Source organism: Gorilla gorilla, chromosome 10 (assembly GCF_029281585.2).
Source record: "Gorilla gorilla gorilla isolate KB3781 chromosome 10, NHGRI_mGorGor1-v2.1_pri, whole genome shotgun sequence".
Lineage (NCBI taxonomy): Eukaryota > Metazoa > Chordata > Mammalia > Primates > Hominidae > Gorilla > Gorilla gorilla.
Window position 1 is genome coordinate 100,726,826 of NC_073234.2, and position 25,378 is coordinate 100,752,203.

The 25,378-nt window shown below is 35.2% G+C and overlaps 1 long non-coding RNA gene across 2 annotated transcripts in view; it reads left to right on the plus strand.

Moving 5' to 3' along the window:
* Positions 1-25,378, plus strand: part of LOC129525767 (uncharacterized) — a 120,852-nt gene that overhangs the window by 20,104 nt on the left and 75,370 nt on the right. The window contains exon 1 of one of the 2 annotated variants that reach the window (XR_008670233.1): positions 3,225-3,343. The exons of the other annotated variant lie outside the window; for it this stretch is intronic. This is a non-coding gene — a long non-coding RNA (uncharacterized lncRNA). Of the gene's footprint in view, positions 1-3,224; positions 3,344-25,378 lie in introns of those variants that run through there. 2 annotated transcript variants of the gene reach the window in all.

Here is a 25,378-nt window from a genome sequence, read left to right on the forward strand (position 1 = left end):
CAGGCAGATCCCTTGAGGTCAGGAGTTCAAGACCAGCCTGGCCAACATGGTGAAACCACATCTCTAGTAAAATTACAAAAACTAGTCAGGCATGGTAGCGCATGTTTGTAATCCCAGCTACTTGGGAGGCTGAGGCAGGAGAATCAGTTGAACCTGGGAGGCGGAGGTTTCAGTGAGCTGACATCATACCACTGCACTCCAGCCTAGGCAACAGAGTGAGACTCAGTCAAAAAAATAAAATAAAGAAAGAAAAAGAGAGAGAGAGAGACAATGTAGTATTATTATAGTCTTAAGACTTTTACTTGACGTTCAAATTACAGTCATTTACACAAAAATGAATTCCTCTGGTATAATTTGTGAGTCTCATGAAATGTCTTTGTTGCATAAAGAATTGAAAGTAGCCATAAAGCTGTGCCAGTCATTGTTGGTGTCCATCAGTTCCCTCACTCTCCCTTTGCCTGTCTCAGTGGCAGAGCCCTGGTGTGATTATGTGCCTACGGAAGCTGACCCCACCTTGGCCCAGAGTGAATGTTGATTTGTTTTAGCCAATTGTGACAATTCCATCCCCCCATCTAAAGGAATCACCAGGTAGGAACCAATGACACCAAAAGTGGGTTGTTAGGGACTTTGGTGAAGGATCTTCTCCTCTGTCAAAACAGACACAATAAGAAGTATGGCTCTTCCTCTTCCAGTCTTTGAACAAGGCCATGTGAAAACATAATGTAATATATCAGAGCAAAGATAAAAGAATAAAGATAGTGAATAATAAAACATGTATCTCTAAAAACTAAGAATTTAAACCCCAGCTTTCTGATTTAGGCCTTTCATTTCAATATAATACAGGAATTGCCTGTCTGAAACAATGCAGAGGTTATAGGGACAGTTGTGAAAGAAGCATAGACAGTGAACAAAATTGCATCAGTACAAAAATTTACCTGAAAAAAACATAAATGATGTCATGAAAATGACAACTGATTCTCATGGTAAACACAAGATGGCCTCTTCTGTGATTGCTTATACTTCCAGGAAACGGCTATTCTTTTGTATATCCTCTGATTATTGCTGCCAGCCCAATATCATGTAACTAATATACTAAAAATACGTTTTGAATAGTGAAAGAAACTCTTGCAAGTAACCTATTGTATGACACTTTTTTATATCAAAATATCAAAATAAAAGCTAATGCTAAAAATCAAAAGCTCCTTCTTTTCTGAGAATGAGTAACTAGCTAGATTAGCAGCCAACCCAGATGCAAGGCCAATTGATGGGTCAGGAAGCAAGTTCAACAATCCAGGAACACGATGTTGATTTTGGCCATTCGCTAAAGAATGTTTTTCTGAATATTCAGGGTGGTGCTGACTTCAGTTTTTCTTTCTGCTAGCATGATGCGTAAAATGAAATCTTCTACAAATCTCCTTCCTACAAGTGTTTATTCTCTGATTAAATTGTAAAAGGAAGGTTTTTTTTGTTTTTTTTTTAAGTCACGAATTTTCCTAGATACTTAATCTGATCCATTTCTTTAAAAACCCATGGTCTGTTCTCAAAGAGATAGGGAAACAGGATGGTTGTCTAGGCCCCAACTTTTTAGGCAAATTATTACTAAGGGCAGGTTTTTTGTTTCCCTGGTCCCATAGAATCAATGTCAGTTCACGCTTCTCTGAATTTTAGATCCGCATCAAATCTCTAACTATATGCTGATGCTGAGTGCCATAGTTTTATAAAGTGATATTTCTTACTGTTTGATGTCAGTTGATTTCTATGCTTTTTTTTATTTCTATGCTCTTTACTTTTGTGTTCCACAATTTGTTTTTGTGGTTTATATGTAGTTTACGCTGTATACTTTAAATATTCAATTAGATATAAGTTGAATCATTGTAGATTAAAACTATATGTCAACCTAGAAATGTCACTTAATTCTTTAATAATTTTGATTATGCACACACAAGAATGTTTAATAAAATTTCCAAGGAAAAGTCTATATCATCACAAATGCATATTTATGCTACCAACATACTTGATTACATCCTAAAAATGATTGATAAACAGGTGAAAATACGTATTTAAAATTAAAACCTGTATACATTATATGAAACTGGTGTGCTGATTGAGACTCAGCCACAAGTGCAGGCAAACATTTCCAAACCAAGCTATACATGTTGGACCACAATGAATAATCTCATGCTGGGCTAATTTCATTTTTTCCTCATAGAAGTTAAAGAAAAAAAAAATCAGTGTGGCTAACAATGAAATAAGATTAGAGCTATGGAAATACTAGAATCAAATATACTAATAACCCAATTAAATATAAAGATACTATTTAATTTCACAACTTTTAAAAAATCTCTTATATACTTACAACTTTAGGCTTTATTTCTCTGAAAAATATTTAATTTCTATAATAAAGATAAATTATTTTTCAATATAGCTAAATGATAAAGGTATGCCAACATAACATTGCATGTTTAGAAAATATAGAAAGATTGTTATAGATATGTTTAGCAAAAATTCTTCTTTCCAGTAACCTCAGATGAATTTTTACTTGCAGTTAGAGTCTTTGTTTTCTTCTTATAGTTAAAGAAAAAGTTAACAAATCAACAGATCTTTAAATTTAAAACGATGTCATGAATCATTGTTAAACCCTAGGTTACTATGGCTATTGCAGAAAGGTAAAATTATATGATGCTGTTTTATTTTTTTAAAAAAATCAATAAAAGCAATTTTACTTGAGCTGTGATTTCAAAATTATAACCTACTGGTTTAAATTCACTGTATAACTGATTAAGTGGTAAGCAGAATATGATCATTAGGATAGCTTTAACAGAACAAGCTGTTAAAGGAAAGGGAATTTATGTATCAGATGTAGTCTCTGTATATTTGGTTTTCTGTATTCAAAAAGCATATGTAGTAATATTTTTAAAAACTGTACCACAGTCCATTTTGTGTAATAGTATTTTCTAGGATAACAGACTATAATACTCTGTGTCAAGTGTAGAATTGGTCCTGGTAGTAATGGCTATCACATACTGAGTAATCAATATGGGCCGGATACAGTGCCCAGCTGAAATGGTTTGGCTCTGTGTCTCCACCCGTCTCACTTTGAATTGTAATAATCTCCACCTGTTAAGGGCAGGGCCAGGTGGAGGTAATTGAATCATTGGGTCGGCTTCCCCCATACGGTTCTCATGGTAGTGAGTAAGTCTCGCGAGATCTGATGGTTTGATAAGGGGAAACCCGTTTCACCTGTCTTTCATTCTCTCTTTTCCTGCCGCCATTGTTGTGAGATATGACTTGCTCCTTCTTGCTTTCCACCGTGATTCTGAGGCCTCCCCAGTCATGTGGAACTGTGAGTCCAATTAAGCCTCTTTCTTTTGTAAATTGCCCAGTCTCGGTTATGTCTTTATAAGCAGCGTGAAAGCAGACTAATACCCCAACACTTAAGACAGATCTCTCATTTCATCATGCAACAATCCCTTAAAGGTAGATACTTTTTTCTCCCTGTTTTAAAGATGTGGAAACTGAGGCTTAGAGTGATTAAGCAGCTTGGTCAGGGCCCAATCGTTTACCAGTATTTGTAACCCGACTTGAATTTAAGAAATCCAACCCCAGAGTGTAGTTTTGCGTTTGTTTTATAAAAAGGAAGCTTGACTCAGTTTTGAAGCCTTGACTAGAGGCTGGTCAGTTCCCCTTCGTTTTTTTGTTTTTTTTTTTTTGTTTTTTTTGTTTTTTTTTTTTTTTGAGGTGGAGTTTCGCTCTTGTCGCCCAGGCTGGAGTGCAATGGCCTACCTCCGTTCACTGCGACCTCTACCTCCTGGGTTCAAGCGATTGCCTCAGCCTCCCGAGTAGCTGGGATTACAGGCGCCCACCACCACATCCAGCTAATTTTTGTATTTTTAGTAGAGACGGGGTTTCACCATGTTGGCCAGGCTGCTCTCGAATTCCTGACTTCAGGTGATCTGCCCGCCTCGGCCTCCCAAAGTGCTGGTATTACAGGCGTGAGCCACTGTGCCCAGCCACTTTCCCTTCTTGAAAAGCTAGTTAAGTCCATACTCCATCCATTTTCATTTTTGAATCTTATACTCTGATCCTCTGTGTACCAGCCTTTATCATCCCAAGACCATATATCAGACAACTAGGAATAATCCTTTTTCCCCGAAGCACAGGATACTATTCAAATTACCCGATCCAGAGAAATTTAGGAAACCTAGCTATCCCCCTCTACTTGCCATATATTAGTTTCTCCCTACAGCTTCGACTTGCTGTTACCCTTTCCCAGGGTGCAACAACTGTTGGCCGTGCCTAGCAGTTTGGAGCTGTTAAGTAACTAGTTTGGAGCTGTTAAGTAACAAAGATTTCTGTCCTTCATCTATCCTAGTGTCATTGTGTTATATCTCATCATCAAAATAATCTTTAAATCTTATAAAACACAGAATCCATGCCCTCAATCCCAGCATTTCCTCCCACTTATAGTGAAGGTGTTTTGTTTTGTTTTGTTTGTTTTTTTGAGACAGAGTCTCGCTCTGTTGCCCAGGCTGGAGTGCAGTGGTGCAATCTCGGCTCACTGCAACCTCCACCTCCCAGGTTCAAGAGATTATCTCGCTCAGCCTCCTAAATATCTGTGATTACAGGTGCCCATCACCATGCCCAGCTAATTTTTGTATTTTTAGTAGAGACATGTTTCACCATGTTGGTTAGGCTGGTCTTGAACTCCAGACTTTAAGTGATCCGAACACATCTGCCTCCAAAAGTGCTGGGATTACAGGCGTTAGCCACTGCACCCAGCCAAAGATGATAAATCATAAACCACTTAACTCTCTTTACCACGTACATTTAATTGGTCTGGAGTCATATTAACTGGAATTGGTTACAAGAACTTAAGCATTTCTTTCCACATGTTATGATAAAGGTCATATTTAAGGTAAAATTGAATAGGGCAAAGGAGATTATACAGTTTTTAAAAATAGGCTTTAAAATTATGCTTTCTGGTTGGTTTATAAATAAATAGTCAAGAAAATTTATCAGAAAGGAAAAGAATTATTGTGTCAGTCAATACAATGAAAATATAGAATAACTCAAATGAATAATAACTTTAAATAAGGCCCCTTGTACTTGAATATTTTAAAGATGAAAGCATTAGTGAAAAAGCCCCCCCCCCCCGTCCCCCACCACCCCGCTGACGTCAGAAAGAAGTCATTGCAATGTGTAAACTGCTATGAATTACTTTAATAGTGTAATGCAGGGTTTGGAAAACTTGTAGAGAGTCAAATAGTAAATATTTTAAGGCTGTGGAGGCCATAAGGTCTCTATCTTAACTACTCAGCTCTGCCTTTGTAATGTGAAAACAGCCATGGGCAGTGGTTAAGTGAATGGGTGTGTCTGTTTGCAAATAAAGCTTTATTTATATAAACAGGCAGCAGGTTGGATTTGGCCCCATGGGTCATAGTTTGCTGACCCGTGTTCTAATAGTCTAAATTATAGTTATGGCTTCCTTCTCATCCATGAGTGACACACTTTTATAGAAGGGACTTCCCTTTTTAGGAAATATGAGAGCCGCATTCCAGGGATAAAGTAACTCTAGAGTGATCCAGCCAAAGGCATTTTGTTTGAAACAACGTTATGATCATAATTCAACTGACCTTTTTAGGACAGTTGGGATAGGTCACATAAATAAAGACTGCTTTGTTGCGATACTACCAGTTTCAGCTTCACAAAACTCCTGATTTTTATAAGGTTTATCATCTGCTGCTCTGCATTTTGTATTTGTTAATTTCCAAAAAAAACTTGTACCTAGTAAACTATTCATCTTCTCATATGAAATGATTTATCAGTTGAGACTAGAAATGAATAACACCCTTTTATGACATATAAATAATAATCATAGTACAGGTTGAATATCCCTTATCTGAAATACTTGGGACCAGAAGTGTTTCAGATTTCAGATTTTTTTTTTTTTTGGACTTTTGAATATTTGCAAAGAGATATCCTAGGGAATAGACCCAAGTATAAACATGAAATTTATTTATGATCCATATATACCTTATACAAATAGCCTGAAGGTAATTAAATACAATATTTTAAATATTTTAGTGCATGAAACAAAGTTTTTGTTAAGTACTTACATGTGGAATTTTCCACTTAGGGCATCATGACAGTGCTCAAAAGGGATTTCAGGCCGGCGCTGTGGCTCCCGCCTGTAATGCCAGCACTTTGGGAGGCCGAGGCGGGTGGATCACAAGGTCAGAAGTTTGATACCAGCCTGACCAATATGGTGAAACCCCGTCTCTGCTAAAAATATGAAAATTAGCTGGACATGGTGGTGGGCAACTGTAGTCTCAGCTACTTGGGAGGCTGAGGCTGGGAATCGCTTGAACCTGGGAGGCGGAGGTTACAGTGAGCTGAGATTGCGCCACTGCACTCCAGCGTAGGTGATACAGCAAGACTCCATCTCAAAAAAAAAAAAAAAAAAAAGGATTTCAGATTAGAGGTGATCAAGCTGTAATAATAACAACAATAAGAGATAGTAGATGTTGAATATTTACTGTGCGAAATCCTGCTTTCTCTTCAAGACCCATTTTGTCTAGGAAGCCTTCTCTGACTCCATGGACTAAGTGTTGCATCCTTTTATTCCCCACCCCTTATAGCTCTCTGGTTTTCTTTGTATCACAGCACTTGTCACACTCCAAGAGTCTTACTATCATTTCCCTCCTAAACTGGTAATAAGTGCCTGGGGGGGTCAGGAATGATGATTTATTTATCCTTGCATCCCTAGGGAATAGCACAGTGCCTGGCTCCTAACAGGCTATCATGCTATAAGTGCTTACAAAAGAAATGAATGAACGATACCTGGAGCCATAGTGGAGCTGGCTAGCCTCCTGAGGCCTATAGGAACTGAAAGGAAAAGCTGAGTCCTGGCATAATATCAAGGTTTGGATGAAAGGCCCATCACTCTGAATCATTCTAGCACAAATTATAGGCTTTAAAAATGGTTTGTGAATGTTAACGGTTTTGAGTTTACTGCAGTGTAAGATATCTTAAATTTCGCTCCCTTCCCTGGGCCTCTACTCTTTCTGATTGTATGTTGGTTTGTTCACTCAAGTGAGGAAAAAAGGCAGTTTGAAAACAAACCACAAATACAGATTGTTTTCCTTGTCTGATTCCCCCTTTGGTTTTGTTTATCACAGAACCAGAACTAAGATGCCTTTAGAGATGTGTGCAGATAAGCTACCAGAAATGAAATTTCAATTCAAGTTTGGCACTAAGTAAGCCACTCTCCCAAATGTTTTTTACAATGTGCTGACTGTAATACTTTGACCATAAACCACTGGTAATAACAAGAAATTAGGCCCTGGTTACAAACATATTACTGCATTGCCAAGCCCTTCAGTGGAATTCAACTACTACATATTTTTAGGTTAAAGAGAACTAGATCTTCTGTGTTTCAGCCAAATTTGACTTTGGTTTCAAATTACCTCTGAGGAGAATTTTTAGCTGATAATTTATCATATATGATTTGTTTCACATAGAGATATATTTATAGCACATTTGGTAAATAAATATCTTTTCTATTAAAAAGGCCAAAGCACATCCAGTGATAACTTCTTAAGCACATCCAGTGATACTTCTTAACTAAAGGTTCCCTGTGGAAAATACTGGTTCTTCTGGGGGCTAAAAAGGGAAGTAGATAGAAATTCTGATATCTTAGGTCATTGGAAATAGGGAAGTGGGAGTGAGTAAATGTAGGGATTTCAGAAAAAAGAAAAAAAAGGACTATATATGTATATCTCTCTCTCGCTCTCTCTCACAGTACCTGGCTCCTAACAGGCTCTCATGCTATATATATATTTTTTTCATATATATATATACACACACACACACACACGTTTTACATATATACATATATTATGTATATGCATATATATATTATGTATATGTGTATATATATTACATATATACATGTATATATATTTGACATATATACATGTATATATATTTGACATATATATACATGTATATATATTTGAAATATATATATATATATATGTTAAAAAAAAAAAGGGACTCTGAGGTCTCCAGAGAAATATCTGGAAAAGTCTGAGGCTTCATTCTAGGGAGTATTCCTGCTAGGTCGGCACAAAAGCCTCTAATTCTGACTGGGCTTACTTGGTTATATTTACAGATATCACACATATGTGTCTTCAACACTTGTCATTTTTCATTTCCCCTTGGTTGATCTTTCCTCATTCCTTTTCTCTTGAAAGATAAAGTAGTGAAAACATGTGGATGAAAAGGGAAATCCCAGAATTTTTCTTCTAAACTCAATTGGATAAGATAACGTAAAGTAAATCTACATTTCTCTACTAACTTGCAATCTACAGCGCTGGTTAATAGAGCATACAGGGACTATCAATACCTTAAGAAACACTAAAATAAGAAACAAAAAAATGTTTAGGAAAGCAGTTTGTGTCAAGGAGAGACTTCTCTAATTATTTACTTATTCCACAAATATTTACTGATTGCTGGCTATATGAATGAACATAGGTGAAAAGTAATTTTAAGAAGTCATTGTAATTCATATTTCCTTTGCTAGAGCAGCTTAATCTGTAGTAAAAATTTTCAATTTGACATTTTAAAATTATGGGTTCTCTGAGAAATTTTAACTCTCAAATTCCAACATAGTTCTTATTTGTGATAAACCTGAGCACTGACCTTTGTAAATTTTACTTACTTGGTTATTATTGTAATTGATCTTAAGGCAGTTTTTCATATTTTTTGAGCTCTCTTCCAAATCATTCCTGACACATAATTCTACCAACTGCTAAACCTAATCTTCCATAGTAATTTGTGTTTACATGTTCTAATCTTACTGTCAATTTAAGAGGTGTTAATGAGTAATACTGAATATATTCTCAGAAAAAAATGGTTGTTTTATTTACCTAAATAAAACACTTAGGTTTTAATAAGACTGTTAGAATGCTTATGCATAGTTCTATGATATATGAAGTTGAAGATTTTTCCTTTTAATTTAAAAAAGTTCTCTTGCATTTAAGGAATGAAAGCCATTCCAACTTGAGTTCATGGTTTATTATATTAAGGAGGCTTAAGCTGCAGACTTTGGTGTCATACCAATTGTAATGGTTACTGCTTATTCCTGTTTTTAAAAGGAAGCTTTTAATGGAAACAGAACACACAAACAAGTGCACAGAACAAAAATATCTGCTTCTTTTCACTAATTAGCATAGTCATATACAGTCATGGACTACATTTATAAATGTAAGGTGAAATCACCTTTTCAAAAACCTGAAAGTTTTAAGTTTTGGATTCATTCATCTGGTTGTCTTTCTTTGGGAGCAAAGCTAGGAAAAAAAAATATGAGTTTCTCTAAGTTTAAGTCAATTTTTCTGGAGCATTTAATAGCACACTTGCACTACGCATTATGAAGAAACATAAGCTCTACACATTGACATATTTACATTTAACCTTGCTTAACCTTATCCTTGTAGTTTTTTTTAAGGAAAATAATTCCAGTCTCTCTGAACATTGTTCTTTCTTAAGCTTTTGTCAGATCTTCGTAGAGGATAATCACTGTGGCAAAAAATTCAAGAAACTAAAGGTAATGGGTAATGCTGATTCAACATTTTACACAGTTCTTGGAAATAGACATGCCATTTGAAAGCAATCTTTTCATTAGCAAGTCATTTTTGCCTACTATATACAAGGATAATAATGAAAGAATTGCAACATATTCAGTAATATATTCAGTCATACACAGTCAGATATGCCAATTCATTTATAAATCTATACATGAATATTTAATGTAGTTGACTCAGGTATATAGAGTTTTTAGATGCAAGTTTAAATTATTTAGACTACAAAATTTAGAAGGATACAGTGTAGTGTAGTCAAAAGAACACTGAACTTTGAATCAAGATGTGTTCTGTTTTATTTTTCACGGGGGTTTGGTGTACAGATTATTTGATCACCCAGGTAATAAGCATATTATCTGATAGGTAGTTTCTCAATACTCATCCTCCCCTTACCCTCCACCCTCAAGTAAGTGCTGGTGTCTATTGTTCCTTTCTTTGTGTCCATGTCTACTCAATATTTAGTTCCCACTTATAAGTAAGAACTTGTGGTATTTGATTTCCTGCTTCTGCATTAGTTTGCTCAGAATAAGGGCCTCCAGCTCCTTCCATGTTGCTGTAAAGGACATCATCTCATTCTTGTTTATGGCTATGTAGTATTCTACGGTGTATATGTACACATTTTCTTCATCCAGTCTGCTATCAATGGGCATTTATGTTGATTCCAAGGAAGACGTGTTGTGATTTATATTCTAAGACTGCTAGCAGCATGATTTTAGGCTATTTTAGTGCCAAAGGCCTTGATTTCCTTATCTGTTAAATTTCCACACATTTTTAACATTCTGTGATTCCTTATGGCTGAGAGGCTAAATAGATACTAATAATTTGATTTGAATGAATTCAATGTTTTTAATGGTTACCTAACTGGCTTGCTTAACCTTATCCTCGTATTTTTTTTTTTTGAGTTCAACTTTTGGTTTTGTTTTGTTTGTTTCATTTTTCATAGTATCATCTCTTCCGATTGTTAGTGGTTTTCTATAATTTGATATAGATTCTTGATTACATAACATTTTGATTTAGGAGAGGTATAAAGTACTGATAGATGTAGCAAAGATGATCATAAAAACAAATATTCTATGATCATCTTTGTGTACTTACGGTAGTGATTAAAAAGGTGGTTTAACTTGCAGCATCTATTTTATAGATAGATTTTATTTTTTAGAGAGGTGTTAGGGTCATAGCAAAATTGAGGGGAAAGTGAAATAAAATTGAGAAAAAGGTACAGAGACTTTTCATATATCTCATTTTTATATCCATATTATATGTAAAATAATTAGCTTGAAATCTGTGCCATTTTAAGCATCACTTGTTGATTCAGATAATTATGACTACTATTCATACAATTAAAATCTGAATTTTCTCTGCATCTTTTTCCGAAACTGTACTTATTAAGCTTGTGAAATATTACATTGAGTCATCACTTGTTATCCCTTATTTTCCTTGACCTTTGCTTAATATTTACACTCTGCTAAACACCCCTCCCCATGAACATTTGAAATCTTCTTTCCTCTGGCCATTTGGATTCATAATTCTTTGTTGGCTCACTGCCTACATACTCAATATTGACATACTCCATAGTTCCATTCTAGGATCTCTTCTGACTCCACTCATTGCTAGGTGAGTTTATGACTTCAATAAAATGCCCTCCAAATGTATACCTCTAATTTTCAACTCTCTCCCAGATCCAGATTCCTGTTTCTAATAGCAGCCCATTCCATTTAGATCTCCTGCAAGACCCTCAAAATCAACACTAACAGAAGTAATATTTAGTAATCTCTCTCTTCAAAAATGTTTCTTCTCCTCTAATGTTTATTCTTAGTACTGGCAAGTCATCTATGCAGTGATCTAAGAGAGAAATCTGAGACTCATAAAATTCTTTATTTCTCATGGCTTCCTAGTTATAGAAACAGGCTCTAGCATCCATGTTTGAGTTTGAATTTCAGCTCCATGGGTCTTGTACTTCCTATTGTTGTGACCTTGGAAAATATGGTTGACTGCCCATTGCCTTAGTATCCTTATCTGTAACATGGCGATAATAGTAGAATGAACCACTTGGGGTTATTCTGAGAATTACATTTATTAAATAGGCATGAAGTTTTTAGAATGTTATCTAGCAAAGAGTGAGCACTCAGTAAGTGTTAGCTATTATTGTTATCATCATCATCATAATTATAATTTTCAAGTGACGCTTTTGACTCACTGTTATTGCCTTTTTCTGGGACTTTGTGATCTCAGTCTTAGACTGTTGAGTTCTAGATTCTTCAAAATTATCTTGCCTTCAGTCATTCCCCTTCTTAATTTACGCTTTTCTCTGTTAATTGAGTGATCCTACACACTTTTAATAAAATTTGCCATATAATCTGCTTATATTATTTGCATATTCCTCTACTTGACTGATGTTTATAAGAAGGATAATGTCTTATATATCTTTTTATTGCTAACCCTTGGCATAGAGCTAAAACTTAAGTTTTTGTTAAACAACATAATAAATGAAAGTTTATTTAGAACTAAGTTGTAATTCAAGGCTTAAGATTTTTATGGTTATCAAATTATATTTACTAAATAGAGTGCTGAACAGACCAAAAATGTAAATGGTACTATTATTTGGTATGCATTTAAAACATATAATTTATAATTCATTCATGAGTGGAGGTGAGCTGTAATTTCCAAAATAATGTCTGTTAAGTTTGAACTCCATAGTCCATTTAGAGGAATCTTACACAGATTGTTGCAGGAAGTTTTTAGGCCTAATCAAACACTTTCTGTCTAAATACACCCCCTCTGGTTAATCTTTAACCATTGCACGAAAGCAATTAGAAGCCACTTTTTAATGTTTTCTTAAAGAATTAAGAATCCATGATAGGCCCTCTCTAACTAAGCCTGCTAGGAAATCTAAGAACTTTAGTGATTGTTGAGCCCAGCATTAGGAGACAAGTATTTGACACCTTCCTTTTCTCCAGAGTACCCAGGACAACACAGCAGGCTCTCCTGTTAGATAAGGTGTATGTTAAAACTGCCAATTCATGTTTTATTCTGGTTGGTTGGCGTATAATTGGTAATCTTTTGAGAAAACAAAAATGGTAGAATATTTGGAGCCATGAAAAGACAAAATAATTTCTTCTGAGTTTCTTCTTTGAGTATGTTTTGGCTGTGCCAAAGGATTCATTAATTCAGTCAGTATAAGCATCAACTCCAAATCATTCTGGGAAAAAGTTGTCTGTTTATTCAATCATAATTTACTTCACTTCAAATTTGGACATGACCACAGAATTATACTCAGAGCAACAATCCAGTACGTTGATTAAATGATGGGTTTTATTGAGTTTGAAAATTAATTAGAACTTTCCAAACATAGAATTATACTTTTCTTCTGTGGTGAATTATTGCCATAGATTGAAACATCAATTATACATGGATTTAGATGCCAAGAACATTTACTTCCAAATGAATAAGGATTTATGCATAGCGATCATAACTGTAAATATGAATTTGAGATTATCATAATATTCATTCTGTATATTACTTAAATAAGAAATAATTATTGTCTTCTGAAATCATTTAAATTTTGTTATTCATTTTCTATATTAGAATTTTAGTTTGATCCTGTTTATACTTTGGTTTTTACTAAATTATACGCTGCTTCTTTGAGAAACTGTCTGTGATATTGTCTTTGTATTATCTTTCCGTGATGCTTTTAACATACTAGATATTTAAAAAATAACCCAAACTTCCATTTAGGTATATAAATAGTAAATTTATAAATTTATATTACTATTTATATATCTAAATGTACTCTTTATATACCTTTAATCCTTAAAGCAACCTTATAAGTATTTTAATATATATTTTATAAATAAAAAAGCAGAGGGTCAGAAAATTTGAAGAGCTCCTCATCCAGTTTCACCAGGATAGGAAATGAAGAGGTTATGTTTATACCCAGGTCTTTTTTCACTGTGTCACACTGCATTACATATTGATTATTAGTAAAGGTAGACATTTAAAAAATACTATATAGGTTCTAGGAAAATCTTTGGTTAAAATATATTCAACCAAATAATTGAGAAAAAAAATTCCCTGGGTGCTATGACTTAAGTTTTCTCTACTGTAAGGTTACCTGTCACCTCAGTGGATGAGTGTAAGGGATGATTCTGTCCTAAACATGGCTGGGCTCAGAAACTAATGTAGGCCAGATACTCCAATTAATGTTGAAGTGCTCATGAAACCGTTAGGTTTGATTTGGTGAATTCAACTAAGAGTTCTAGTCTTGTACATGGTGAAAAAAACAGTAGGAAATGTGTCAGTAGAAGTATTCTTTCAGGCAGGCCGCTGCTCTTAGTTCCTTGTGGGTTAATAAGGATCATACTCAGCATCTGGGATTCAGGGACAGTATCTGTCTCCCAAATCTCCAAAGCTCACGTCAATGAGAAGAATGCAGATAAGGCTAGGTAAGGGTAAAAAACTAGCCAACTCAGTTTAGGTTCATGTTAGGGCCCCATTCCAGTGGAGACAGTGAACTGCAAATCAGTACATCCCACTTAGGAACTTTCACAGCACACAGTCACATACACTAAGATCTGTGCACGAATAACTAAGCTGCTTATTGTGATTAGTTCAAAGATGTGCCCATATATCAAGCCAGAATACTGAGAATCCCTTCTAGGATTCTTTCTTTAAATCATAGAAAGAGAAATTATGCAATTGTTAGCTACAGTAATGTACACTAAAGTTTCTGTGGGTTACTATGTCAGCTACTCTGAGAATATAACTAACACAGAGAAAGATGATTGATGAGAGAGAACAAAAAAGACAAAAAGGGAGAAGATAAGGGAAAGAGGAGGAGGACAGAGAAAGAGAAAAAAAGAGCCTAGTTTTCTTATATTGTTTGAGCACCTAGTTCCAGACATTCCTGATCTATTTGCGGAGTTTTACACTTCAAATACTATTATTATTATTATTTTTTACTTAAGGTAATTTGATTTTACAATGTGAACTCCTCATATTAATGAATAGCAACCTTGGAAAAGTCACTTCATGGACTTTATCATGAAATGGGGATATTAAATAAACATAATAATACTAACAATAATAATAAATGATGTCAGTCTTGCATGACTGTTATAGTGAATGATATAATACATGTGAAAGGCAGAAATAATTACTAATTATTATTCTTTAAAGAGTTACCTGGGTACTTTGTATTTTGTTGACAAACATAAAAATATATGTCTAGCATTGAAAAGGGATATGATCGTCATTATTATAGATAACAGGATCTTTTATTTAGAAAGTCCCCCAAGTACAGAAAAAGATTTAGGGAGTAATGTAAGATTTTTATCTTTTTTTTTAAAGCTGGATATAGAATTAATGAATAAACATTTTTTGTGCTTTCAGTTTATATACCAGCAAAAATAACTGGAAATTGCAATTAAGTAGAAGATAATACTGCTTGCAGTATTCTCAGAGAATATCAAGTACATAGATAAAGCTAACATACAGTGTGAAGGACCTCTGCAAAGAAAATTTTAAAACTTTATTAGTAGATATGAAAGAACACAAATAATGTGAAGATTACGTTCAATTTTCCCCAAATAAGTTATTAATTAAAAGCAATTTTAATCAAAATCTCAGAGTTTTCCATGAAATTTGATAAAATGTATGTGTTAGAGTAAATGTTCAAGATCAGCTATTAGATATCTTAGGAGGAATATGAAATGGGAATTGCCATATCCACTGTCAGAACTTAGTATGAATCTACAGTAAATTAGACAAGGTGGCACTAGTTCAAAGAAAGAAAAAAAAATGACCAATGGAATTCTAAAGAGGGAGCCCAGAAGAGTGGCTGTGTGGCTGTGTCACTTTATCTAAGTTGGAACAGTGATTCCCAGAATTGTCATAATTTTGCGTTGGATGACATTTCCAAAACCTTCATTCATTTTAGTAGTTCAAGGGCTGATTCACATTGTTTTCAGTAAATTTTTCCTGGTTACCTTAGCCAAAAGTAGACCATACCTGTACCTCTTACATATTTTAGGAAACAGACCTTCTTTGGAAAGGTTAGCATGGTGCTTTAGTTGTAGGAAGTAAAAACAGGTTGCCAAGGGGGAGAATTCAAACACAACGTAGAAAGCAAGCTTATTCCTAGTCTAGGGGCTTTAAAAATGATCTGTTGTTATTGTTGGACAGATTATAAAGTTCTACTAAGGACACATTGAAGGAATACCACAATATTTTATCTTCAATTTAAGTAAATAACCACAAAATGTATCATTCCAAGGTTGCTGCTGGTTGAACATTTTATCAACATGACATTTTAATATAGAGAATAGAAATTCTCAAACTTTGCTCCTTAAGATATTAATAGACACTTCTATCAAGAAAGAAAAAAAAGGAAGAAAAGAAAAAAGTAAATTTGGATATATTTGGCAAATGCTGTCAAATATTAACTACCCATGGCTAATTAACAATGTCAACTAGCATACAAAATTATATGGAAAAGCTGGCAGGAAAAGTGTAGACTGTTTCCTCCCTTTAAATCTGGATCAGACTTTTAACTACTTCAACCAGAAGAGTAAGGCAGAAGTGATATTGTATGACTTCGAATAGTAGGTCATAAAAAAGACGTAGCTTCCACTTGACCCATACTGTTTGGAATGCTAGCTCTGGGTAAGCCAGCCACCATGCTGTAAACTCAAACTGGGTTTGGATCGTAATCTGAAAGACAAAAACCTGAATGCCATAATCCTGAATGTTAAAATCCCCAAAGATCAAAATTCCTTATGTCTAAAATCCCAAAACATCAAACCTTGAAAATATAATTTTGGAGACGAAAATAAAGAACTTTTCAAAGACATTATTCACATTTTAAAAACGGGGTTTAGGGCTGGGTGCGGTGGCTCAGGCCTGTAATCCCAGCATTTTGGGAGGCTGAGGCGGGTGGATCACGAGACCAGGAGATCGAGACCATCCTGGCTAACACGGTGAAACCCTGTCTCTACTAAAAATACAAAAAATTAGCTGGGCGTGGTGGCGTGCACCTGTAGTCCCAGCTACTCGGGAGGCTGAGGCAGGAGAATGGTGTGAACCCGGGAGGTGGAGCTTGCAGTGAGCCACGATCGCGCCACTGCACTCCAGACTGGGGGAGAGAGCGAGACTCCGTCCCAAAAAAAAAAAAAAAGGGGGGGGGTTTATTTGAAAACATATAGGAGCATGAGAGGATACTTCATCAGCTACTTTACACAATGAGACATACAATAACAGGACACATATTTTTGCAAGCATAAACACTAATATATACTAGCAAGTCACACAAATATAACAGTTATAAATCAACCATATTTATAAAGAAATAGGTTGAAAAGCAAAATGCATAAACATATATCACTATGGTTGGCAATTGTGTGCACCCAACTTTTTAACTGTGGTCATCTAAAATACTATGATGGACACACTGAGTCTTTTGACAAGATCTATCAAATACTGCAATGGGTCCCAACAAAGTATGCAGTTGCCCAAAGAGCTGAGATCTTGAAAAAATTTTTTCTTTCACAAATGCAGATATACAAAATAAGATATATCTTCATGTATTGAGGATCAGAGTTTTTATATTCACTCACAATGCTTACACATGAAGTGAACATTGTGATAATGCATTTTTGTGGAGTCAAATTTGAAGAAGAAAATATAAAAGTTTTTAAACAATGATGTAATGATTAAATATATAACACAGCAAATTGGCATTATGGTACAGAAGTACACTATCAAATTACTTGGTAGAGGAGATTTCAAGCATTTTTCACCTGTGTTTTCACCTCTATGATCTTCAAAATACTCTGCACTTGTGTTTGGAGAGTGGTTGTGGTCCATACATTCTATAAGTGTATGCTGTGCATTTGAAAATCTGGTTATTGCTCAGATATCACAAGCAATTTTCTGCTTTCACATGCGGTACCTATAATAGTTAGCTTTTAAACTTTTATCATTACGCCATTATCACAGCCTTTTTGTGAGGGAATAATTTCACAGATCTCTTTCATTGTGTTGTATACAGTAAAAGGAGTAACACTTGGCTTCCCTAATACCACATCTGTGTTAGTCAGAGTTCTTCACAGACACAGAAGCATTAGGATATGTTTATAAATATATGAGAAGGGATTTATTATGATAATTTGTTCACACAATTATGGGGCTGAGAGTCCCATGACAAGCTGTCTGCCAGCTGGAGACCTGGGAATGCCAGCAGCATGGCTCAGTCCAAGTCTGAAGGCCTGAGAACCAGGGAAGCTGATGGTATAGCCAAAAGCTTTGGGACCTGGGGAGCCACTGGTGTAAGTCTCGGAGTCCAAAGGCCGGTGAGTCTGGAGTTCTGATGTCCAAGGCAGCAGAAAAAAAGTCTGTCCCAGCTCTCAGAGATAGGGACCAATTTGTCTTCTGAATTTGTTCTCAGGGCCCATGGCCTATTAGATGGTGCCTATCAGCACTGAGGGCAGATCTTCTCCACCTAATTTACTTACACTCAGATGCTAATCTCTTCTGGAAACATCCTCACAGACACACCCAAAATAATGCATTACCAGATTTCTAGATATTCCTTAATCCAGTCAAGTTAACACCAAAAATTAAGTCCATGCAACTGTCTTTCACACAACTGAAAAATGCACTAATTTCTTCCCCAGAATTCAGCTTTCAGGATTTTAACATTTAGGGTTTTAATGTTTCAGTATTGTCTGGATTTTAGACATCAGGGATTTTAGATTTTAGGGATTTTGACTTTGGGAATTTCAACATTTTGGATTATAGAGTTTGGATTATGATCAGCACAAAGTTGTCTCAACACTATGAATTAAAAAGTTTGTGTTTGCTCAGGATTGAAGATGCAGTCTTCACTTTAAAACAAATGTGATAAGTGTAATAGAATCACTTTTAACTCTCAATTCTGTCCTTTCCATCTTATTTTACGTGCACTGTTTTAATTATCTAAGCTTTTTTTTTTTTTTTTTTTTGAGATGGAGTCTTGCTTTGTCGCCCAGGCTGGGCATGATATCAGCTCACTGCAACCTCTGCCTCCCAGGTTCAAGCAATTCTGTCTTAGCCTCCTGAGTAGCTGGGATTACAGGCATGTGCTACCACACACAGCTAATTTTTGTAATTTTAGTAGAGATGGGGTTTCGCCGTATTGGCCAGGCTGGTCTCAAACTCCTGACCTCAGGTGATCCACCTGCCTTGGCCTCCCAAAGTGCTGAGATTACAGGCGTGAGCCATCTCGCCCAGCCAATTATTGAAGCTTTTTATTGTGTGCTATTTTACTATCTGATAGGGCTGGTCTCCTTACATTGTTTTCTTACTTAGAGTATCAGTGGCTTTTATTGTTCATTTATTTTTCTTATTGTAAATTCGAATCAGCACATCCATTTCTTCCAGGGTTGAAAATAAATAAAACCTGTAGAAATCTTTTCATTGTTGTTGTATTGAATTTCTTAATTTTATTGTTCCTGTTGATATGGTACACAAGACTTTCTCTTCCATTATATTTTTACCTAGATCTTGTCATTTATGATGACAGTATATCTCTGTATTATTTTTAAATCACTATGTTACTGAATTATCTTTTTGTTTGGATAGACGTTTGTTTGGATAGCTAGAGAATAATTGCATCTACAAATAATAAAAACTTTACCTTCCCATTTATATACATCTCTTTATTTTCCTAATATATTTTCACTGGAGAAAACCTACCAAAAATGTACAATATATAGTTGTGACAGCAACAGCCTTTTATTATTACTAGCTTTAATGAAACTGTCCCCAGTATTATTTTTCCATTTAATCTGATGCTGGCTTTCAGACTGATATGAATATAAATGTTCAATCAATATCTGTCTATTTTTCTATCTATCCATATCTTCCCTTCTCTAAATTTTGTTTGTTATGCAATCTCTATAGTGTCCAAAAATACAACCTTCAATTTCACTCTTTTACTCTAATCACCCTCCCCACCTTTTATTTTTGGATCTGCAGTTAAATGTAGTCAGTGTTTTGGACATGAAGTCCTTGCCCACGCCTATGTCCTGAATGGTAATGCCTAGGTTTTCTTCTAGGGTTTTTATGGTTTTAGGTCTAACGTTTAAATCTTTAATCCATCTTGAATTGATTTTTGTATAAGGTGTAAGGAAGGGATCCAGTTTCATCTTTCTACATATGGCTAGCCAGTTTTCCCAGCACCATTTATTAAATAGGGAATCCTTTCCCCATTGCTTGTTTTTCTCAGGTTTGTCAAAGATCAGATAGTTGTAGGTATGCGGCGTTATTTCTGAGGGCTCTGTTCTGTTCCATTGATCTATATCTCTGTTTTGGTACCAGTACCATGCTGTTTTGGTTACTGTAGCCTTGTAGTATAGTTTGAAGTCAGGTAGTGTGATGCCTCCAGCTTTGTTCTTTTGGCTTAGGATTGACTTGGGAATGCGGGCTCTTTTTTGGTTCCATATGAACTTTAAAGTAGTTTTTTCCAATTCTGTGAAGAAAGTCATTGGTAGCTTGATGGGGATGGCATTGAATCTGTAAATGACCTTGGGCAGTATGGCCATTTTCACGATATTGATTCTTCCTACCCATGAGCATGGAATGTTCTTCCATTTGTTTGTATCCTCTTTTATTTCCTTGAGCAGTGGTTTGTAGTTCTCCTTGAAGAGGTCCTTCACATCCCTTGTAAGTTGGATTCCTAGGTATTTTATTCTCTTTGAAGCAATTGTGAATGGGAGTTCACTCATGATTTGGCTCTCTGTTTGTCTGTTGTTGGTGTATAAGAATGCTTGTGATTTTTGTACATTGATTTTGTATCCTGAGACTTTGCTGAAGTTGCTTATCAGCTGAAGGAGATTTTGGGCTGAGACAATGGGGTTTTCTAGATAAACAATCATGTCGTCTGCAAACAGGGACAATTTGACTTCCTCTTTTCCTAATTGAATACCCTTTATTTCCTTCTCCTGCCTGATTGCCCTGGCCAGAACTTCCAACACTATGTTGAATAGGAGTGGTGAGAGAGGGCATCCCTGTCTTGTGCCAGTTTTCAAAGGGAATGCTTCCAGTTTTTGCCCATTCAGTATGATATTGGCTGTGGGTTTGTCATAGATAGCTCTTATTATTTTGAAATACGTCCCATCAATACCTAATTTATTGAGAGTTTTTAGCATGAAGCGTTGTTGAATTTTGTCAAAGGCTTTTTCTGCATCTATTGAGATAATCATGTGGTTTTTGTCTTTGGCTCTGTTTATATGCTGGATTACATTTATTGATTTGCGTATATTGAACCAGCCTTGCATCCCAGGGATGAAGCCCACTTGATCATGGTGGATAAGCTTTTTGATGTGCTGCTGGATTCGGTTTGCCAGTATTTTATTGAGGATTTTTGCATCAATGTTCATCAAGGATATTGGTCTAAAATTCTCTTTTTTGGTTGTGTCTCTGCCTGGCTTTGGTATCAGAATGATGCTGGCCTCATAAAATGAGTTAGGGAGGATTCCCTCTTTTTCTATTGATTGGAATAGTTTCAGAAGCAATGGTACCAGTTCCTCCTTGTACCTCTGGTAGAATTCGGCTGTGAATCCATCTGGTCCTGGACTCTTTTTGGCAACAAAAGACAAAATTGACAAATGGGATCTAATTAAACTAAAGAGCTTCTGCACAGCAAAAGAAACTACCATCAGAGTGAACAGGCAACCTACAACATGGGAGAAAATTTTCGCAACCTACTCATCTGACAAAGGGCTAATATCCAGAATCTACAATGAACTCAAACAAATTTACAAGAAAAAAACAAACAACCCCATCAAAAAGTGGGCGAAGGATATGAACAGACACTTCTCAAAAGAAGACATTTATGCAGCCAAAAAACACATGAAAAAATGGTCATCATCACTGGCCATCAGAGAAATGCAAATCAAAACCACTATGAGATATCATCTCACACCAGTTAGAATGGCAATCATTAAAATGTCAGGAAACAACAGGTGCTGGAGAGGATGTGGAGAAATAGGAACACTTTTACACTGTTGGTGGGACTGTAAACTAGTTCAACCATTGTGGAAGTCAGTGTGGCGATTCCTCAGGGATCTAGAACTAGAAATACCATTTGACCCAGCCATCCCATTACTGGGTATATACCCAAAGGACTATAAATCATGCTGCTATAAAGACACATGCACACGTATGTTTATTGCGGCATTATTCACAATAGCAAAGACTTGGAACCAACCCAAATGTCCAACAATGATAGACTGGATTAAGAAAATGTGGCACATATACACCATGGAATACTATGCAGCCATAAAAAATGATGAGTTCATGTCCTTTGTAGGGACATGGATGAAATTGGAAACCATCATTCTCAGTAAACTATCGCAAGAACAAAAAACCAAACACCGCATATTCTCACTCATAGGTGGGAATTGAACAATGAGATCACATGCACACAGGAAGGGGAATATCACACTCTGGGGACTGTTGTGGGGTGGGGGGAGGGGGGAGGGATAGCATTGGGAGATATACCTAATGCTAGATGACGAGTTAGTGGGTGCAGCGCACCAGCGTGGCACATGTATACATATGTAACTAACCTGCACAATGTGCACATGGACCCTAAAACTTAAAGTATAATAAAAAAAAAATAAAAAAAAAAAATAAATGTAGTCAGTGCTAGTAGCTCATCTTTTTGCTGCTATTTGAATGGAATTCATTATCAGGCAGTCTCTTCAAGGACTGTGTGAATGCTCTTCCCTGAGTACCTTCAAGTTAAAAACCATTTGTTGGGCAAGGGGAGGAGAGCATTAGGGCAAATATCTAATGCATGCGGGGCTTAAAACCTAGATGATGGGTTGATAGGTGCAGCAAACCACCATGGCACATGTATACCTATGTAACAAACCTGCATGTTCTCCATATGTATCCCAGAACTTTAAGTAAAATAAATAAATAAACAATGATAGAGATGCAACTTCATCTAATTATAAAGATGTTTATTGCGGTGTTGTTTATCATAAAAAGTTGAAACTTCCTAAGTACCTAACAACACAAGGTTAAGAAAACATTGGTAAATCCATATATTAAAAAATAGAATTGATGTGGAAAGATGTTCAAGATAATGGTGAAATAAAAATGTAGACTGCAAAACAGGCACAGTAGGATCCTATTTTGGTAAAAAAGACATATGTCTGTGTTAGCTGTGTACACATAAGAAATGACTAGAAGGTATGTAGAGTGGGTCCCTGTGGGTGATGAGATTACAAGTAATTTGGAAATTCTCTTTTTGGTTCTCTATATGCTCTGCAAATAACTAGAGGTAGTTATCACTGGTACCTGTTAAGTGCTGATTATGTCTCCCCAAATTCAAATGCTGGAGTTCAGGATATGACTATTTGGATACAGGATTTTTAAAGAGGTAATTGAGTTAAAATAAGGTCATATGAGTGGGCCCTAATCTGATATGACTGGTGTCCTTATAAAAGGAGGAAACTTGGACACAGACATATATAAAGGGAAGTCCATGTGAAGACATAGTTAGAAGACAGCCATCTACAAGCCAATAAGAGAGGCCTTAGAAGAAAGCAACTCTGCTGACACCTTGATATTAAACTTTTAGCCTGTGAAACTGAGAAAATACATTTTTGTTGTTTAAAAAAATTTTTTTAAATGTCTTTACCCTACATACCTGAAGAAGAGCTTATAGGAATGTGAAGAAGGCTCATATGGAATGTTGTGTGCAAGTCTGATACCAGCTTCATTGTTTTCTCATATATGTGACACAATATTTTTTGCCTGGATTCTTTAATTTGAAAGTCAAATAAATTTACAAAGAAATGTAACATTGTCCTGAGTGAATTTTTCTTGGTACACAATATGGTCTTTCAATATATGAAATGATATAGTTCTGTTTCACAATGTTTTCTTTAATTACATATTTAACTTTTTGTCTTGTCTCATTGTTTAGTTTCCTTCAGGAATTTCAGTGATATGTACAGTGGAATCACCTTTTCCTTTTATGTTTATCATTTTTCTTTTAGTGGCTACTGTCCTTTTCCTTTCTGTAATTTAAGCCATTATTTCTCAAGTATTTTGGCTATTTTCCTTCTATTTACTTCCTGAGAGCTATAGTTTTCCCTTTCTCTTTCTTCTGTGGTATGCTTCCTACGTATTCCAGCCTATACTGCTGTTCTCAGCATTCTTGTATTCCTGATCTTCTCTTAAATCAACAATTGCTACATTGTTGTTGTTTTTGTGGTGGTTTTCATGTAGTAATGTTGAATTGTAATTATTGAAAACGTTGTGAGATTTTTTTCCTTGTGAATTTTTTTCTAGTGAGTTTTTCTCACATGTATAAAAGATTCATAACTTTAACTTTTGTTGTAACAGTATGCAGTGTTTTAAAATTTTCTTTAAATATTTGTATGTAAGACAGATAAATTTTCCTGGATGAGCTGATAGCAGATAAATACTATTATATGTATATGGCAAGTGGAATGGAGGGAGGCAAGGAGAGGGACAGGGTAGCTTCGAAATATACAATCCTTGCTCCTTGTCCCTCTAGGTATGTGGGATTCTGTAACTTATTCAGATGATCTGGACTTTGTGTAATTTTGCTTACTTCATTGGTCTGATGTGAAGAAGTCAAGCACAGTGCTGGTTATATAATGAATATGCAGTGGGTGAAAATTCTCATTCTACCTTCTGTCTAACCTGATTCGTCTAAGCTGTAGAAATTATAAAATGGTTGGCTTCTATTGTACCATACATTAAAACACAAAAACCAAGTAAATGTTCAAATATTAAAACTGGTCTCTGTTCTCTGCCCAGAACAATGAGGTTAATGCAAATAAATAAATAAATAAAGAACAAAGAATTACTGCAGATTTTCTGCGTACCTTATTTATTTATTTACATCAACTACATTGTTTTGGTCAGAAAGCAGATACCAATTTTGATCTGTTCCATAGGGAAACTTTTTGATACTTGTTAATCATTTGAGTGAATGGAAACTTAGAGGTGCTAAAAGGGGGATGAATGAATATCATTTCAAAAGTAACAATTCTCATCAACAAAAAGAAGACTCTTGGCTTTAAGTAGCAAAAGATTCTTTTGTCAGGGCACATTTATTCATCATGTGTACGAAAGCTCAGTGGAAAACATTAGTATAGTTATGAGATTAAGAAGTTTTTGACATAAGTATGAAATCATTAATTATTCAAATGTATCACTTCAATTAAAAATATTTGTAGACATTTAATAAATAAGGCATCTTTAATATTTGATGTTAGAATGGCTTAGTCATACCATCAAAATTAAAGAAAATATAAATTAAAACTATCTAAATTTTTAATAATATATTCAAAAATAAAGTCAATATGCATACAACAGTATAAAAAGTTATGTATTTTTTATTTGAAAAAGTAGATTTCTAAGTTAAGTATCTAAGTTTGTTCTGGATCATATATATAAAACTATGAAATTATTTTGTGTAACTGTGTACTTCTTCATGAAGAATTAGGTCATCTTGATACATTAAGAGACAGGGCATTTACTGATAAGCTTTAATAGTAAGGTACACATACTGAAGCCTATTTTAGAAAATATCTTCCAGTGGATACTTTAGAAAACTTGGGTAATTTATGAAATTGAACTTGGCAGCTTAAGAGAAAGACATGGTTTATATGCTATGGCTACTGTATTTCAGCAACTTGTTTGTTTAAGAGCAG